The sequence below is a fragment of the Equus caballus genome, chromosome 11 (assembly GCF_041296265.1).
Source record: "Equus caballus isolate H_3958 breed thoroughbred chromosome 11, TB-T2T, whole genome shotgun sequence".
NCBI lineage: Eukaryota > Metazoa > Chordata > Mammalia > Perissodactyla > Equidae > Equus > Equus caballus.
The window spans coordinates 14,194,367-14,214,517 of record NC_091694.1 but is presented as its reverse complement, the minus strand read 5'-3'; the positions used below and the strand labels follow the sequence as shown (position 1 = coordinate 14,214,517).

General features: G+C 37.6%; 1 protein-coding gene across 35 annotated transcripts in view; it reads left to right on the top strand.

Annotated features, from left to right (window-relative positions):
* Positions 1-20,151, top strand: part of HELZ (helicase with zinc finger) — a 176,829-nt gene that overhangs the window by 677 nt on the left and 156,001 nt on the right. For 8 of the 35 annotated variants that reach the window (XM_023651614.2, XM_023651612.2, XM_070225669.1 and 5 more), the window contains exons 2-3: positions 757-807; positions 5,209-5,265. The exons of 6 other annotated variants lie outside the window; for them this stretch is intronic. The gene's annotated coding sequence lies outside the window, so the exon portion shown is untranslated. 35 annotated transcript variants of the gene reach the window in all.

Here is a 20,151-nt window from a genome sequence, read left to right as displayed (position 1 = left end):
TTCACTTTCTTTCCCCCTTTCTCCGCCCCCTCCTCGGAAATGCTCATTGGCCCATAAGCACATCAACAAAAATAAAAACAGACTCTCCTTTCCTGGAGATTCCTTTAAGACTCCTTTTCTGGGGCTAAGGGACTGTATTTTTATCTAGGGAACTTTGATTGCTCTCCCCCCAGATTATTTGAGCCTTCTGCACCCTCCCCTTTGCTGAGAATCCCTTAGGCAGGGCTGAAAGCCAGGGTTTTGGGATTCGTTTTGGTTTAGGATCCTCAGGTTTTGTTTGAAACTCAAAATAATTGTTCCTTCTCCCTCAATACTCAGACTTTTCAGGCAGGTCATTAATATAATTTGTATAACTCCAGAGACAGTGGATTTCTGGGCGGGGGGGGAGGGGAGAAGTTGTCCTGCCTAGTTCTTAATTTTGCCCTCTCTTAAACTCATATTAATGAGATTTCTTCTCCTTCATTTCTTCCTTTCTTTTTTGAAACTAAGGTCAGTCACTGCTAAAGAGAGGACTTTTTTGTATTTTGTATTTTAAGAAGATTTTACAATCTATTCTTTTGTCACACAGAAAGGAAGTGTTTTTATTTTAAAGTAAAACAAACACACTCATTTACAAAGCTTCATACTGTACCATTTTGGTAACTTTTTCCACTTGAAATTTAGATGCCCCTACACTTCTGGCTGATAAAATGTTTGCTGCTGATCATGTCTATTACTGGGTTGTGTAGACACATTTTACTTTTCTATTTGCCTCAGGAATTGGATGAAGTAATTGATCACTAAAGAACTACAGTGCTGGTGAGATGTGTAAGTTGAGACTGCAGTTAAAAATGATTTACCTTTTTTCCTTCTTTATTTTAATTAATTCATAAGGGTGAGGCTGAAACTAAGTAGTTTGATGGGGCCATCTTTATTTTCCAAATATCTCTCTTAGTCAAATGGGTGTATAGGCAGGGCTAGATTTAGAAAGGAAAAATGTGTCAGATGTACCCAACTTTTCATTGGCTGCAACATACTCAGCGGTAGTGGAGCTTATGCAGAGCCAAATGTTATTTGCAGCTATCCTTGATCAGTATCTTCACCAGGGGTAATTATAGTTTGCCTATTTAAATTTCCTTGTGTAACTTTAATTGGATGTCTTAACTTTATCTGTGTTTTCGTGTCCATCACTTACTCTACATTGAGTGTTAGTGATTGCGTATGTGGATTCTGTGTGTCCACAGTTTGTGGGACTCTTGTAAAGTACACCCTTTCCATTGGAAATAATTGTTTTAGGTGAGTCAGCCATTCCTGCTTTTATTTTCTGAAAAATAGAGTAGTGTTTCTCTCTCTCATAGTTATTTTGAAATAAAAATGGTAGTGTTGAGTTTTGTTTAGCTTATTAGGGATAAGATTGGTTTGTCCTTATTCTCTGGTCACGTGGTGTGTGAGTTCAAAGTGTCGCTCTATTCTAATTTATAATGCTTTGGATTTAAAGGACATTATTGATACAGTGTTAGTGAACAGTTAATATTCTGTACTGGCGAGAAGGAGAGAACTTTGCTAATTTTACATTATTTACAAGCAATTTTCCAACTTTAAAAATATTTTACTACGGTTTATTGAGAAAATGTAAGTTATTATGGTGGATTGTTTTTTTGTTTTTCTTTAACACATCTGGGTAGGCTTTGGATTTTGAAATCCTCCCACAAACTTTTCATATCTATCACAACATCTGTTTAAGAAGAATAAGCTGTGCTTTATTTTTTTCAGATTGAGGCATAAAATTGACATTTTGCCCTTAAAAAAAAACCTGGGAAAGGAAGGTGGACATAAACCAAGATCCTTTTGTAAGTGCACACACCACATTTGCTTGTGTTTCAAACTCAGCAGTACTTGTATATATTACATAGATTTTTATTTTTATTCTTGGCAGAGCACATGTGGACTTTTAAATTTATTTGTTTTCAGTTTACAGATGGAGGCATATTCATGCCTTAGACTTCCCAATCTGAACCTTTTATCTTGTTTTTTGTTGTTATTGTTGTTGTTTTTTAAATTTACAGATTACTCTGTGGAAAGCAAGCAATGATCTGCTTTTTGGCCTGTGGAGATGTTTGTTTGTAGTCTAAAATTGAATATTTAGAAATAGGTAATCTTGTGTGGCTAGTGTTGTTTGGCCTGAATTGTGTCAGGACATTTTCCACAATTTTCACACATTAGACCATGTGAAGTGTTAGTATTCACTTGAAAGTGAAGTTAGTGGTTGGCCACCAAACAAGCTGTTACACAAAGTATTCTAAATTGGGAAATACCATAGTATTGAAGGTTGTGGTGAAGTAGGAGTCTATGTCTTTGAGCTGAATAAAGACGTAGCTTTTTTAGTCTGTCCTTTTGGCTGGGAAGCTAGGACACTATTTTTAGGTAAGGCTGTAGTTTTTGGGAGTCAGTACCTCTCTATCAGCTGGTAAACTTGATTTTTGCAGTTGTTAGCAAGAAGTTTCATTTTCTAATACCATAAATATTCAACCTACGTTGTTTTAAAATCTGTATACATTTATGGACTGTCCATTGTTTTACCGGAGAGGGGAGTGGTGCCAAAACAGCAGGAGAAATCATTCCTGCTTGCAAAAGGCCTTGTGTAGTTTAAAAATATACAGCATATTTACGAAAGGCTAAGAATATTGCAGAGCGACCTACAAATAAGCAGACCAGATCTTATATATGCATTTTTGTTTTCTGTTTAAGAAGTAGGCTTGGTATTAATATTAAATGCAAATTAGTCTATAACTGTCTGTCAGACTATATTTAAGATCCAAATACAAGCCCAGGACAAGAAATAAGGTCCTTTGCCTGTTGTTTCAAATGCATAGATTTTGGGTCAAGTTTATTCAATTTATTGATAAACAAGAGAGGGGGAGGGGCTACTTAAAAAATTAGAAGCAAATTATTATGGTTGTTTATTTTCATAAGCTTACATACGTGCACATGCAAACATCATTTGATTTCTAAGTAATATCTTGAAATCTTTTCTAGGAGAGAACTGTGATACTGTGGAGACTGTGGCCATACCAGCTTACAGTTCATTTAAATTGATGGGTGTAGTCAGGGTTATTTCTGTAGCATTGGCTAAAGCAGCGTAAAAGGTAGTGGTCTGTCACTTCATGGGTGCCTGGATAATACTTTTGAATAATCCTGAATTTAATAGAGTTAATATTACTCTTTTAAAAATAATATTGTAGATGTAATGTGAAGACTTCTTAAAAAAATTTTTTTTTTAAAGATTGGCACCTGGGCTAACAACTGTTGCCAATCTTCTTTTTTTTTTTCCTGCTTTTTTCCTCCTTGACTACCCCCAGTACATAGTTGTATATTTTAGTTGTGTGTCCTTCTAGTTGTGGCATGTGGGATGCCGTCTCAGCATGGCCTGATGAGCGGTACCATGTCTGCACCTAGGATCTGAACCGGCGAAGCCGTGGGCCACTGAAGTGGAGTGCGCGAACTTAACCACTCGGCCATGGGGCTGGCCCCTTAATGAAGACTTTTAATTTATATATATGTAATACTTTTTTTAAGCTATTGATTGTCTAAAACAAATTGAAAGTTTTTCAACATACTATCAAATAGTCATACCAACTTGATTACTCGTGTAAATTGTACTGGGTCAGTTTCTCTAAGAGCAGGAAGTGGTTGGTAAAACCAGAGTTTGTATATTCTTCTTGCTTTTGAACCGAAAAGCCCCTGATTCATCATTAGGTTTTTTTTTTTTTTGAGGAAGATTAGCCCTGAGCTAACATCTGCTGCCAATCCTCCTCTTTTTGCTGAGAAGACTGGCCCTGAGCTAACAGCCATGCCCATCTTCCTCTACTTTATATCTGGGACGCCTACCACAGCATGGCTTGCCAAGCAGTGCCATATCCTCACCCGGGATCTGAACCGGTGAACTGTAGGCTGGCAAAGTGGAAGATGTGAACTTAAACACCGGGCCGGCCTCCATAATTAGGTTCTTAAAGAGCTCATGGCATATTTTTTGACTGAACCATTCTAAAGTGTGAATGCTTGTGATTTTTGTTATTTCTGTGCTGTATTTTAGGTGTTCTCGGCACATCTGAATTTGCCTTTTTGCTTTTTTTTGTGGAAATGCTCCTTGTGGTGAAAATATTCCTGTAAGGCAAGCTTCCTTTCAGTAGGCAATTTGTGTAACTAATATAGTTAAAAAAGTATTTATTTTTATGCAAAACTGATGTGTGCTATGGTAAACAAATTTGAGCAGTACTTAAGTGTATAAAGTAAAAAAGATTAAAAAAGAAAAAAAGCCTCTGTTCTCCTTCCTCTGTCTTTAGTTGTGCTCCCCTGAGCTGACCAGAGCAAACAGTGTAATTTGGCTTTTGGGAGCCCTCTTTTGCTGAGATCTAGCGGCGATAGTGAAAGCAGAGAGGTCAGGGAACGCATGGCCGTGGAACCAGTTTAGATGTTACACAGGGACTAGTCTGTTCTTATGCACTGTGATATTCAGTAATACTGATAGTCTTAAACTACCGTCAATTTAAGATAACTGTAATTGAACTGTTAGTGAAACACTCAAAGAGTTAATTCCATTGTCAGGTTGGTAAAGTTTTGATTTGTTGATCTTTTAAGGAAATAAATATTTGTGAATTGAATTCATATAACTTTAGCGCAGGGGGTAATGATAATAATTACCATCTGTGGAATTTTATGATCAGCTGCACAGTATATTTACAATAGGCTTTTTATAACTCATTATCTCTCCTTTATTTCTCGTAACAACTCTGAGATGGTTATTGTTATTTCTGTTTTGCAAAGGAGGAAATTTAGGCTAAATGTGGACTAACATAACGTCACAAGACTAGTAAGTAGTGGTGCTGGCATTCTGTCTTGGAAAGCCTGTGCTCTTTCCATTGTAGGGTTCTCTGCTACTTCTGTCTAGTCTAAGTGTCTTATTTTCCAGATGAGGAAATTTAGGCGTGGAGAAGTCAAGTGACTTACTCAAGGTCACACTGCTCAGTAGTAGCAACATTAAACCAAGCTTTTATCTCTGGACTCTTATCTCAGGACTCTTGGTCCTGGCTGGTTATGCTGCATTTTGTTGAACTGCTGTGGACCAAAAGACCATGTGCTGTGAATACTGGGTCCAAATGCTTCAGAACTGATATATCAGCAATGGCATTTTCTACTATGTATTTAAAAGCTTCCTTCTCTCTCTTTCAGAAATTATAAAGAGCTCTGATGGGCTATTTGGGTGATACCCAGTGCAGTGAACTGCAGGTGAGTAAGGTGTAGGAGAGCCTTATTTAGAAAACAACTTGGTAATGCCTGAGAAGGAGACAAGAGGGCCTTAATCTAGATGAGAGTCTTTCTGGCCAGAAAGGATGAGGTGGGCTGATGAGGGCAGTAGTGAAACAGTGGTAACTTGAAGATGCGGGTGCTGACTGAATTGGCTACTTCCAGAACAGACTTTATGATGATGAACATACTCTGAAGAGACTGCCTGCGCTTTGTCAGAGTTTGTTTGAAGAGAAGTGAGGGTAGGTTAATCTTCCACTTCTGCTCTGAATGAGTAACTGCACAGGGGCTCAACCATCTGCATGTGACTGGAACTGGAGAGGTCCTTCAGTTCTCGTGTCAACATGCTTGAGTATGTTGACCCTGTGCTCTGAGGAACTTGGTTTCATATTGAAGTGTTTGTTTTTGCTGTTATCTGCTATGTCTGTATTGTCATGAATGGCTGGGTATATCTGCATCTTTGAGGTTCTGGATACTGAGAACATATCAATAGCAACAAAAGGTTCAACTTTTTTCCTAATGGTTGTACTCCCTCAGTACAATGGTTGTATTAATCCTTCAAATTATTTGTCTTTTGCTGAAATGCCCTGCTAAGAGAGACAGTTTAATCTTGAGTATTTATCATTTCACAGTGATTAATCTTCTTGGTCCATTATAATGTCTTGGTCTTTCAGTATTAAACTTAGAAAATGGTGGTAGTACAGAAAAACAATTAGAAGACTGTTTTAACATTGTCCTTGTGGGGCATTGGTGCTAAAATTATTTTTTGATATATTTCCAATACTAGTCTTTTGTTAGAAATCACCAGCTCCAGAAAGTTTTAGCTGTTAATGAAATGACTTGCCATCCTGCCTTTTGGACTCTGGCTGGGTAAGATTTACAAGACACTGCCACCTACTTTTTACCCATCTGTTTTAACCTGGAGTTTTCTGTTCTTTGTAGTTAAAGTAACTTTTTGAAAAACATCCCTTTTGACTGTACCCGGGTCTCCCTGCCTCTAGTTCTTTGATGTGTCCTGAGTCCATGCTGCTTTTTAGCTTTGATACAGCCCACCACTGAGTCAGTAAGTTGGCCTTGAGAATCTCAGAGACTTTAATGTGACAAGACTATGTACCTTTAGGGTTTGTAATTGAACTTGGACTTGGCTGCTTGCTGATTGCTAAAGTAGTACATGGTTGAAGGGGTTCTTTGTTTCTTGAGCATATGCTTGTTTTGCAGGATTCATCCTCTGCAGGTTCATGGGGGTGATCAGAAGACCAGTTGATGTGGTTTGTTGGTGTTTGGAAAGCTGGGCTCCGGGGTTCTCATAAGTCATTGTAACAAGGAGTGCATGAGAGTTCTTAGTTAAGGCCAAAGTGAGCAGTAGAAGGGAGGGGTGGACCTCTTCTTGAGACTATATCAAACATGTATCCTGGAACCCCTCTGTTTCCTCAGTGTGGTGGAACTTTCTTAAATTATAAAGTCATTTAAGAATTGATATTAAATAAGTTGTTACATATTTGGGTTTTTACCCTAAAATAGTTGATTTTCTTTTTGGCATTCCATTTCAAAAAATATATATATTTTACTCATTTTTAATTATGATGCATATAATTTGAATTTTTTTCTGCTTATTAGATCATGAAACATTTCCATGTTATAGGTGTCACAATTTTAATTTATATGATTATATTTTGAAAGGCTGGAAAATATTTCATCAAGTCATACTTCCATAGTTTACATAAATCTTTTTGTTAGGTGTTTATGTTGTTGGCTGGTTTTTGGTTAATACTTTAACTTTCATTATTGTAGATATTATAGACTTTTTTTCTGATTATATCTCTAGGATAAATTTCTGAGTGTTAAATGGTACGAATGTTTTTATGGCTTTTGATACATATTGCCATACTGTTTTTCGAGAATGTTATACCAGTTCGTATTACTAACAGATATGTGGATGTACCTGTTTCAGCATAACTGGATAGAAATACATTTTTCCTTAAAAGTTTTTGCTCATTTAATAATGTCAAGTGGCACTTGGATTTCTTTTTCTACAATGTTGAATTTTACTCTTTGAATCTCTTCATGGTGAATCGTTTGTTCATATCCTTTACTATTTTATGCAATAAACTATTGATGTGGGCTTTGGAAGGTAAGGGAAGTATAACTGGCTAATAAACAGGTGACTATTAAAAAGATAATTAGAATCCATTCAGTAAAACTGTTCAAAGAGAGTCTAATCTGGGTGTTAGTTGATCTTGGGGACAGAGGTTGAAGGGGAAGGGGTGGATTATTCCAGTACTCAATTCAGCAAATATTTATTGGCAAACACTGTGTACCATCTGCTGTGTCTGAGTGCTTTTTAAGTTATCATGATGGTGCCTACCTGGTTGAAGGAGGAGGCTGCTTGCAACTGCTTGAGGTTTGACCAGTTGGGGATTCTGGCTGCAGAAGTCCCTTTGTGGATGCTTGGAGGGGATCGCTGTCTAGAACATCTTTAACTCATTCATGGCATACCACTGTGCTGTGGCACACTCTTTGGGAAGCTCTGTTCTGAGGGGTACAAAGGTAAATAAAACATCATTCCTACTGACAAGGAGCGAAGCATCTAGTAGGTAGAATAGGGGCACTAGAAAATAAAAGGATGGATAGGAATTTGATAGGCGCTGTAAAAGGGGATTGGACAAGGTGCTTAGGTGTTAAGTAGAGGAAGCAGTAACTGACCCCTTGGGGATATCAAGGAAGACTTCAACTGAAGAGGTGGCATTGAAATTGCACCAACGTGAAGATGAGAAGCAATGGAAAGAAGAGAGCATTTTGGAGGGAAGGATAGCTTGAACAAAGACTAAGGGGTCGTGTTGGAAATGAGGTGGGTGTCAGGAAACTGCATATCCAAATTGTTGGACCCTGGGATACATAAAGGAACATAGTGGAAGGCTATGTTCCATTGCCAGGAGGTCAGGACTGGGTTTTTTGGTCTTAAATGTAGACTAAGAATGTGTATGAGGGATTGGCAGTGACGAAAAACTAGAGGCAGGGATTTCAGTTGGATTCTTGGTAATAGTCCACGTGAGGGATGGTGAGGGCCTGAATTGAATCCTTGGCCTTGGGAATGAAAGGAAGTGATGGATTCAAGAGATATTTTGGAGGCTGAACAGAGAGATGTGGTGACTGATTACGTAGGAAGGGAAGGGAACAGTCAGTTTTATGTCTCAAGTCAGAGATGTTGTTGAGGTTTTTATGGTTGGGTGGCTGGCGGAATGGGACATGAGGAATAGGGCAGTCTGGAGGAAGAACATGTGTTAGGGGTTTAGAATAGAGAAAAGAGGAATTTGGTTTTGTCTCTTGAGTTTAAGGAGCTAGTAGAAAGCTGAAATCAGAATTTTAATCCTAGAAGGAACAGATGAGGAAGTTTGGCGCCCAGAGGAGTTAGAAGAATCAGTGAGGTCTCACAATTAGTTAAAGCAAAGACTGAAGCTTCCTGAATCCCAGTCTAGCACTCTCTTTCCTGCCTCAAACTGAGAAGTGCTGAAGGTTCTCAGCTGTGGTGTTTTCCTCATACCCAGGTGTGCTCAATAGAAAGTTGGCCATGGCAGAGTTTATGTTGGGAGTGAGGACTTTGTTTTTTAATTAAAATTTTTATTATGGAAACTTTCAGGTATACAGAAGTGGAAAGGAGAGTATAATCAATCCCACTGTACCCATTGTCCAACTTCAACAGTTACTATTAATGTTGTTTCATCTGTTTCCTCTCTTCCCATCAATTATATTGAAACAAATGGGATAAAGTATTTTGGTGGCCTTAAACTTTGTGTATTTGCAGGTAAGGAGAATTGAACAGTTTAGGGTATGTTCCGTGCTTTCTGGGTGGGGTCTAGAGTGAACAGAAGTGGGATTAACTTCAGAATTCTTGTGCTGCCTCAGACTGTGTGTTTTTGGGCAAATCCCTTAAGTCTTCTGAGTTTGTGTTTGTCCATGACATGGAGATGATAATATCAGCTTCACAGAATCACTTGAGATGAGGTATGTAAAAACCTTCTATGAACTCTAAACTTTGCAGCTAAAGTATTATGCAGATTTTAGTTGTCAGTAATAACAGAAAGGTAGTGCTGTTCCTTTGGGCTTCTGTGTTGCTGGCATGAAGTCTATATTATTCAGTAACCTGGGTCTTCAATACTGAACAAAACAGACAAGATCGCAGCTCTGTGGAGCTCATGTTTTAGATAAGGAGGATAATAGTAAGCTACTACTTTTATAGTGATTAGTGTGAGCCAGGCACCGTTCTAAGTGCATTCACATTTAATCTATTTCATTCTATTCATTCTTGCAACAGTCCTGTGAGGTAGATAGTGTTGTTATCTCCATTTTGCAGATTTGGAGATCAAGGCAAATTTTTATGCAGATTGTCTCAGGTCAGAAATACCAGGATTCAAATTCAGGCAGATGTGACTTCAAGCCTATACTCCTAACCCCAGTGCCATAGAACATCTTTAACTTGTTCCTGGCATACTAGTGTTTGATACAAGTAAAAAAGTCAGGCCCAGGTTAAAATGATTTCTAAACAAATAAATGTTCTCATAAAAAAAACACCAAAAACAAATGACAAAAATGGCAGTAGTTCTCTGTGGATGGAGGCATATTAGTATTACTTAACAGAAAACTACTTTTGCTCTTAACTTTCTGTAGGCTTCACCAACTTCTTGGTTTCTTTAGATACAAATGGCCTCCTCAGTGGAAGGAAGTTATTTTTCTGCTGGCACTTGGGCAGGATCTCTTATTGAATGAATCTCCTTCTTGCTTATAATTCTGCTTTTCCTTTTCCCTACTCCCCTCTTTCCTTATCTTGGGAGAATTTCCTTCTCTGACCTCTCCTACTCTTTGTTCTTTCTTTTTCTCACAGCTGCGCTATCCTTTTCCAGTCTCATCTACTGCCCATGTCCTGAGGATTCCCTTCCTTCTGCCTTTGCTTTCTCTTCCCTAGCCTGCCTTTGCCGGCCATTTTGGACCTTACCCTGTGCCTTGGCTTTTCTAAGTTTGTTTAGTGGGACTAATTTCAGGACCAGTTTCCCACCTCTGGCTCTGGCTCTGGCTCTGCTCTGCCAGCTCTCGGTCCTCCTTCATGGCAGGGCATATTGGGAAATGGGCAATGAGCATTCCTTAAGTTTGCATCTGGATTAGGACATGGGCCTTACTGCTTATAATTAGGGTATGATGGCTTGTAAACTTGTTATTTTATTAAAATTTTGGTGAAACATATATAACATAAAAATTTCCATTTTATGGAAATGTAAATTTGGCATTTACAGTTCAGTGTCATTCATGTTGTGAAACTGTCACTGCCAGCCATCTCCAGAGCGTTTTCATCTTCCCAAACTGAAACTCTGTACCCATTGAACACTGACTTTCCATTCCCCACTCCCTCAAGCGCCGGCAGTCACCATTTGACTTGCTGTCTTCATGAATTTGACTCCTCTAGGTACCTTCGTGTAAGTGCAGTCACACAGTGTTTGTCCTTTTGTGTCTGGCTTATTTAACATAATGTCTTCAAGGTTTATCTGTGTCATAACGTGTGTCAGAATTTCCTCCTTTTTAAGGCTAAATAATGTGCCATTGTATGTAAATACTACATTCTTTTTAATCCATTCATCTGTTGATAGACACTTGGGTTGCTTCCATCTTTTGGCTATTGTGAATAATGTTGCTATGAATGTAGGTGTACAAATATGTTTGAGTCCCCGCATTCAGTTCTTTTGGGAAATACCCAGAATTGGAATTGTTGGATCATATGGTAATTCTGTTTAATTTTTTTTAGGAATCACCATACTGTTTTCTACAGCAGTAGCACCATTTTATGTCCCACCAGCGATACACAAGGGAGCCATTTTCTCCACACCCTTGCCAACACTTATTTTCTGATTTTTGATAGTAGCTATCCTAATGGGTGTGAAGTAATAACATATACTCATTTTAAAGGCGTTTTATGTAGAATAATAGAATTTCAGGACTAGAAATGATATTAAAGATTTCTAATTCAATTAGCAGTAGATAGCAAAGAGTGTTCTCCTATGCTTTAGCATTTTGACTTCTTTCTCAACTGGTGAAAGGTATTTTGGGCAGATGTATCTATGCTGGATCTTAGGCTCAGGATGAGCTAGGCCTGCGCTAAAGTACATGAAATACAGCTTTATGGAGAGATCTGCTCTTCTATTCTGCCAGTGACCCTATTTCTCACACTGCTTTACAACCTCCAACTGTGTCTTCTGGGTTATTTAGTCTTCTTTCCAGCTTCTTTAAGGGATAAGATAATTGTATTCGAACACAGGCATACCTGGGAGATATTGCAGGTTCAGTTCCAGACTGCCACAACAAAGTGAATATCGCAGTAAAGCGGGTCACACGAATTATTTTGTTTCCTAGTGCATATAAAAGTTATGTTTACACTATACTGTAGTCTCTTAAGTGTGCAATAGCATTATGTCTGAAAAAAAACAATGTATATACCTTAATTAAAAAATACTTTATTGCTAAAAAATGCTAACCATCATCTGAGCCTTTAGCAAATGGTAATCTTTTTGCTGGTGTAGGGTCTTGTCTTGGTGTTGATGGTTGCTGTTTGATGAGGGTGGTGGTTGCTGAAGGTTGGGGTGGCTGTGGCTGTCTCTTGAAATAAGACAACAATGAAGTTTGCTGCATTGGTTACCTCTTCCTTTCCAGAGCGATTTCTCTGTAGCACGTGATGCTGTTTGATGGCATTTTACCCATGGGAGAACTTCCTTCAAAAGCTGAGTCAATCCTCTCAAACCCTGCTGCTGCTTTATCAGTTATCAGCTAAGTTTATGTAATACTCTGAATCCTTTGTTGGCATTTCCACAGTCTTCACAGCATCTTCATCAGGAGTAGATTCCATCTCAAGAAACCACTTTCTTTGCTCATCCATCAGAAGCAACCCTGCATCTGTTAAAGTTTTATCATGAGATTGCGACAGTTCCGTCACCTCTTCAGACTCCACTTCTAATTCTGGTTCTCTTGCTATTTCTACCACATCTGTGGTTACTTCCTCCACTGAAGTGTCTTGAACCCCTCACAGTTATCCATAAGGGTTGGAATCAGCTTCTTCCCGACTCCTGTTTATGTTGATCTTTTGACCTCTTCCCATGAATGTTCTTAATGGCATCTGGAATGGTGAATCCTTTCCAGAAGGTTTTCAGTTTACTTGGCTCAGACCCATCGGAGGAACCGCTGTCTGTCGCAGCGACAGCCTTAGAAGATGCATGTCTTCAATAATAAGACTTGAAAGTTGAAATGACTCCTTGATCCATGGGCTTCATAATGGATATCGTGTTAGCAGGCATGAAAACAACATTAATCTTGCTGTGCATCTCCATCAGAGCTCTTGGGTGACCAAGTGCATTGTCAATGAGCAGTCGTATTTTGAAAGGAATCTTTTTTTCTGAGCAGTAGGTCTCAACAGTGGGCTTGAAATATTCAGTAAACCATGTTGTAAACAGATGTGCTGTCATCCAGGCTTTGTTGTTCCATTTATAGAGCACAGGCAGAGTAGATTTAGCATAATTTTTAAGGGCCCTGGGATTTTCAGAATGGTAAATGAGCATTGGCTTCAACTTAAAGTTACCAGCTGCATTAGTCCCTAAAACAAGAGTCAGTCACTCCTTTGAAGCTTGGAAGCCAGGCATTGACTTCTCCTTTCTAGCTATGAAAGTCCTAGATGGCATCTTCTTCCAATATAAGACTGTTTCATCTACACTGAAAATCTCTTGTTTAGTGTGGCCACCTTCATTAAATACCTTACCTTGATCTTCTGGATAACTTGCTGCAGCTTCTGTGTCAGCATTTGCTACATTTCCCAGGTGCCCTCACATCTTGTGGAAGCATGTGACTAATTTGGCCAATGAAATGTGGCAGAAGAGAAGCATACAACTTCTGAACTGGCTCCTGAAATGTTCCCCCTCCCCTCATCTTCCGTGCTCTCCGCTCATCAATGGTAGATGCATGCACAGGTCTAAGGAAGGGCTCTGAAGAGGCCCTAGAGAACGCTGAAGACACTAAAAGGAAGGAGCTCGTATCTCTGAGTTTCTGCCTATAGGAGAGCCTCCCCATCCCACCCCCAGCAAGCTGTGATATAATCAAGAAATAAACTCTTACTGTGTTAAAGCACTGAGATCAGACAAACTCAAACTGAGGGACCAGGACTCTTCAAAATTGTCATAAAAACAAGCAAATTCTAAAACACTGTCATAGCCCAGAGGACATGACAACTAGATTCAATGTGGATCGTAAACAGATCTTTGAAGAGAAAAAGGGCTTTAGTGGAAAAACGGGAAATCCAAATAAAACCTGGAAATTACTTAATACTAATATTCCAATGATGGTTTCTTAAATTTGACAAATGTACCACAGAAATGTAAGATATTAACAACAGGGGAAACTGGGTGACGAGTATATGGGAACTCTGACCTACATTTACAACTTTCTCTAAACCTAAAATTATTCCAAAATTAAAAGTCCATTAAAAAATTAACAGTGTATATCCCTGAGTGGTAGACTACAGATGTGGTTTTTATTCATCTGCATTTTCTAATTTTTCAACAAGCAATATGCTTCATTGTCATGAAAAACAAAGAGTGGAGGGGGTAACTATTCTAGATTAAAAGAAACTAAAGAAATATAATAACATAAAGAAATAAAACACATTTTGCAGACAAATGGGGAAATTTATAAATGGACTTGATATTTGATAATATAACCATTAGTATTATTGAATTATTTTCTTAGGTGTGATAATGATATTATGCTCATGAAGAAAAATGTTGTCATTCTTAGGAGATAAATGTTGAAGTATGGATGAAGTGCCATCCAAGATGTCTACCACTTACTTTCACTTGGCTCAGAAAAAAAACTCTATCTATTTAGACAGAAAGAAGGCAAATTATGGCAAGATGCTAACAACTGGGTGTTGATCATACTATTCTTTCAACTTTGCTACAGGTCTAAAGATTTTCATAATACAGTCCCCCTTATCTGCAGTTTTGCTTTCTGCGGTTTCAGTTACCCACTGTCAACCATGGTTTGACAATATTAAATGGAAATTCCAGAAATAAACAATTCATAAGTTTTAAATTGCACACCATTCTAAGTAGGATGATGAAATCTCAAACCTTCCCGCTCCTTCCCACCGGGACGTGAATCATCCCTTTGTCCAGTGGATGCACGTTGTATACACTACCCGCCCATTAGTCACTTAGTTCCCGTCTGGGTTATCAGATGACTGTCGCAGAATCACAGTGCTTGTGTTCAAGTAACTCTTACTTTACTTAATAATGGTCCCAAAGCCAACTTTTTTTGTTATTATTGTTAATCTCTTACTGTGCCTAATTTATAAATTAAACTTCATCATAGGTATGTATGTATAGGAAAAAACAATAATATAAAGAATTCAGTACTGTCTGTGATTTCAGGCATCCACTGGGGGTCTTGGAACATATCCACCACAGATAAGAGTGGGGGACCACTGTATAAATTAAACTAATAGTTTAATTTAACTTAAAAAAGTAATTCAAAACCCAAACTAATCCAGAAATTATAATTTTCTCTTAAATATAAAATATATTCTAATTTTATGTACTACTTATCTTTTCCAAATGAAAAAAAATAATCAAAAAGGAGTGACTTATTTCACATAAGAAATTATAGCTAACATTCAGGAGTAATACTTAGGTTTCCTTCAAACTGATATTGAATATAGTATTTTTAATCAGCTGAGTAGTTTATACTGATCTTGGGCTCATTAATTTCTAATTTATCTAGTTTTTTAAAATAAATATGTTTACAGGCATATCTGATTTTATTGTGCTTCGCAGATACTGCATTTTTTACCAATTAAAGGTTTGTGGCAACCCTGCATCGAGCAAGTCTCTGGGCACCATTTTTCCAACAGGATCTGCTCACTTCATGTCTCTGTGTCACATTTTGGTAATTCTCAGAATATTTCAAACTTTTTCATTATTATTATATTTGTTATAGTGATCTGTGATCAGTGATCTTTTTTTTTAAAGAAGGATTTATTTATTTATTTTTTCTGCTTTTTCTCCCCAAATCCCCCCAGTACATAGTTGTATGTTTTAGTTGTGGGTCCTTCTAGCTGTGGCATGTGGGATGCTGCCTCAGCTTGGCCTAATGAGTGGTACCATGTCTGCGCCCAGGATCTGAACCAGCAAAAACCCGGGCCGCCAAAGCGGAGCGTGCGAACTTAACCACTTGGCCACAGAGCTGGCCCCTAAAGATTTTATTTTATTATTTTTTATTTTTGCTTCTCCTCCCCAAAGCCCCCCAGTATATAGTTGTATATTTTATCTGTGGGTCCTTCTAGTTGTGGCATGTGGGATGCCGCCTCAGCATGGCTTGATGAGTGGTGCTAGGTCCACACCCAGGATCTGAACTGGCGAAACCCCGGGCCACCAAAGCAGAGCTCGCGAATTTAACCACCTGGCGGCTTGGCCGCCCCCAGTACCATATTGTTTTGATTACTATACCATTGTAGTATATCTTGAAGCTGGGGATTGCGATGCCTTCAGCTTGATTCACTTTTCTCAGGATTGCTTTGGCTGTTTGGGGTCTTTTGTTCTTCCATGTTCTGAGTTTTAAACAGCTGATTTGAAAATGTAGTTTTAGAACATAGACTGTTGGTAAATTGAAGACGGACTTTAAGAGGATGATGATGGTAGTAGTGGTGGTACAACCCTTTTGTTTTAACTATGCAGTTGGCTCTTTTAGATTGATTTATGTTTTATTTTAAAAGCTCAACTGTTTTGGATTATGATGTGTTTTCAAGTCTCCACAGATAATCTGGAAGGGAAAATGAAGAAATACAAAGAATAGAAAATGTTTTATAATAACATTTTCTTGGCAAACAGCAACCTTTTCTAGATGTCAGTCTTTTAATATAATTTGCTTGCTTCGTAAATATGGGTTTTTTGTTTCTTCATGTCATTATTGATTAGTAAGCATGTTAAATGATTTGGGAGTAGGCTCAAACTCTTCAAGAAATAATTTAGCATTATTGAAAACTAAGAAGGCTATCTCCAGAATTGCTGACAGTTCTGAAAAATGGGTCAGGAAAAATCAAAGTAGTAGATGGAAAAAAAAATTCTCAATTTTAGCTGTTGATATAACTTTTTTTAAAATTTAATTTTTCTTGTTTTTATCATTTTAGTAAATAAACAGATAGTAGAAAGTACACTAGGATTTTTTAAAAATGTATTTAAAACATCTTACTTTGCTCTATTGAATTCCATTCATTCTGGAATTTAGGAGAATTTACGTCTTTATGAACGAGATTATTCAAAGCAGAATATGATTGATGATCTTAGTTTGTAGTTTTCTTCTCAGTAGGCTTATTCTCTCTTCTAATGCTTCTTGCATATTTAGTGATTTTATAAGCGTTTTAGAGAAAAATGCAAGTGGGACTGAATATTAAGCATAGTACAATAAATAAAACTTTTTTACTTTGTAGAATATTTTGTCTGTACCTCCTCTAGAACCATCACAGATTCCAATTTTGGATAAAAGCAGATATATTTAAAGATAACGTGACATTCTTCTTTATGAATTCACATTCTAATGAGAACTGAATTTGGTACAGGATAGTTTTTGGAATGCTTGGCATTTCAGTTATGTTAGGTCATCTCTTTGGGAAATTCAATTAAAATATTTATTGAATGGTTTTAGTGAATTGAAAGGTTGTCATGGGGATATAAATGATATAAAATATGACTCCTATTTATAAGATAATTGTGTTGGGCAGATAAGGCATCTTGCATGATATATTTAATCCAAGATAATAAATGATTAAGAAGCCAAATCATCCTACAGGAAGTAATGCTGGTTGGGAGAGTGTCATAGGGAAGTAGGCCTTGAAGTGTTCATTCAAAGCTGGGTAGGATTTAGGTCCAGAGAGAGGAGGGAAAGGACATTCAGGCTGAGAGAGGGGCATTGTCAGAGACTCAGAGGCCGACTGTCTTTGGGGCCTGTATGGGGACTGGTGGGAAAGTTAGGTTGTAGCTAGACTGTGGGTGGTCTGGGTATCTAGTAATGAGCTGGGACCTTATTTTACAGGCATTTCAGAACCACTGTGCTATCTCCAGAATAACGGTTCTTAACTTTTTTCCTCCCTGAGGAAGCATGACACACTTTTACTAGCTGCAGTGTCTCACCTCAGCCGTGCTGCCCAGTGGGGAGAAGGGGGCGTGTTCTGATAGGCTTTCCTTACTCCACCGGGCTAGGCCATATGGGTTATTTGAATAATGTGTCAATCTGGCTTTTCTTTCTTTTGTCACAATCCATTTACTTTTTAGTATAGTCTTGTTTTCAGGATAATAATTGGGTTTCCACAGGGAAAATAATCATGTATGAGGCATATTAAAGGTAAATTACTGACTTTTTAAAAAATGTAAGTCTTGGGGCCAGCCCCGTGGCCAAGTGGTTAATAACGTTTGCATACTCCGCTTTGGCGGCCCAGGGTTTCACCCGTTTGGATCCTGGGTGCGGACACGGCACCGCTCATCAGGCCATGCTGAGGTGGCATCCCACATAGCACAGCTGGAAGGACCTACAACTGGAATATACAACTATGTACTGGGGGGCTTTGGGGAGAAGAGGAGAAAAAAAAAGATTGGCAACAGATGGTAGCTCAGGTGCCAATCTTAAAAAAAAATATTGTTTCCGATTTTTTTCTGTCAGTTCTTTTTCTGTTTAAATTTTTGTTAGTTATGTAAAGAAACTTAGGTATTTTATTTGTCTTTAAGGTTTTCATGTGGTTTTATGGTTTATATAGTTTAATAATTAGAGATAATTTTGGATCTAATCAAGAACCGATTATGGACGTGAGTAATTTCTGTGAAAGTAGATAGCAGTAATGTTTAGCTCCACTCATCAGTCTTCTGAAACCTCTAGAAATGCAATCTGATTCATTCTACCCAAGTTAATTATGAGGTAGATAATTTTTTTTTTCTAATGAAGACAAATTTTATAAGACAGAGGTACAGAAATCATCTTCTGTTTAGTTTGAAGAAATTTTAGTTACTACTATTGGCTCCTGCTATTTGATCACAGTTTATTTTTGTTCTTTGAAGTCTGTCTCTAATCAATATTTAGGCCTTTTGAAATAAAGGAGGACTATGACTACATTAAGAAGAGAAGTTAATTTAAGGAAGATAACTGATTTTTTAAAAATGAGAATACATTTCATGACTCGATTTCGTGGTGGCCTGGTGGTTATTCTCACACTGTTACAGAAAGAAGTCTACAGTGGGAAGATAACGATGCTTATGAATCACCTCCGTTCTTAGCATTTCTTGCTGAAAGTGTTTTAGTCCAGGCCAGTGTGCCTACTACCTCTGTGGTACACTGTTGATTTCATTTTTCTTCCAATCTTTACTTTTGGTCTTGGATCAGTTATTTAGCTACTATGGAATTCTTCAGAAGTATCCCACATTTTGTGCCTAGTGAACTCAGTGATTGTCCTATTTGAGACATTCTTTCTGAGGCTCCATTCTTGCTTCTAAAACCTACGTGCAGGGGAAGGGAAATGTGTAGGTGTTTCATTTATTAACAAATTTACCCTTCTGTATCTATTTTCAGTTTTTAAAAACCATGTGCATTGTGACATTGAGGTTCATATTTTAACAATAATTTAAACAACTTATTAAAATGATCACATAGTAAAACTGACTTTTTTCTTTTGGTATATAGTTCTATTAATTTAACACATGAATAGTTTGTGCAGCCGTCACCACAATCAGGATACAGTATCATGACAGAACAGTATCATCACCCCAGAAAATGCCCTTCTGCTGTCCTTTCGTAGTACCCCTTCCTATTTCGTAACCCCTGCAACCATCGACCTTTTCTCCATCCCTATAGTTTGTCTTTTTGAGAATATCACACAAATGGAATCTTACAGTATGTAAACTTTTGAAACTGGCTTCTTTTACTCTGTCTTTGAAATTCATCTAAGTTATTGCGTGTATTGAAAGTTTATTCATTTTTATTGCTGAGTAGTTTTCCATTGTCACTTGTTAAAGGACATTTCAGTTATTTCCAGTTTTTAGCAGTTATGAATAGAGCTGCTGTAAACATTTGTGTACAGAGTTTTGTGTGACCATAAGTTTTCATTTCTCTGGGGTAGCTGTCTGCGGGGAGAGGGAACTGCTGGTTCATATTATGAGTATATTTTTAACTTTATGAGAAACTGTCAATCCTTTTTCCGGAGTGGCTGTACCATTTTACATTCCTACTAGTATTATATGAGAGTTCCAGTTACTCCACATCACTGATATTACCAATATTTTAAGTTTAACCATGTGATAGTGTAATAGTATCTAATGATGGCTTTAATTTGTATTTCTCTGGTGACTAATGCCATTGAACATCTTTTCATGTGCTTATTTGCCATCATTATATTCTTTTGTTTTTTTTGAGAAAGGTTAGCCCTGAGCTAACATCTGCCGCCAATCCTCCTCTTTTTTGCCGAGGAAGACTGGCCCTGAGCTAACATCCATGCCCATCTTCCTCTACTTTATAACCATCATTATGTTCTCTTTGTGGAGTGTCTATTGAAATCTTTTGCCCAGCTTTTAATTGGATTGTTGTCTTATTGTTGAGTTTTGAGATATCTTTATATATTCAGATACAAATCTTTTTTTCAGATATTTGATTTGCAGATAGTTTTCTCTCAGCCTTTAGGTTGCTTTTTCATTCTTTTAACAGTATCTTTCAAAGAGCAAAAGCATTTAATTTTAATAAAGTCCAATTTATCAAATTTTTTTCTGTTTTTGGATTGTACTAACATGGATAGATTTTAAAAAAGTTATG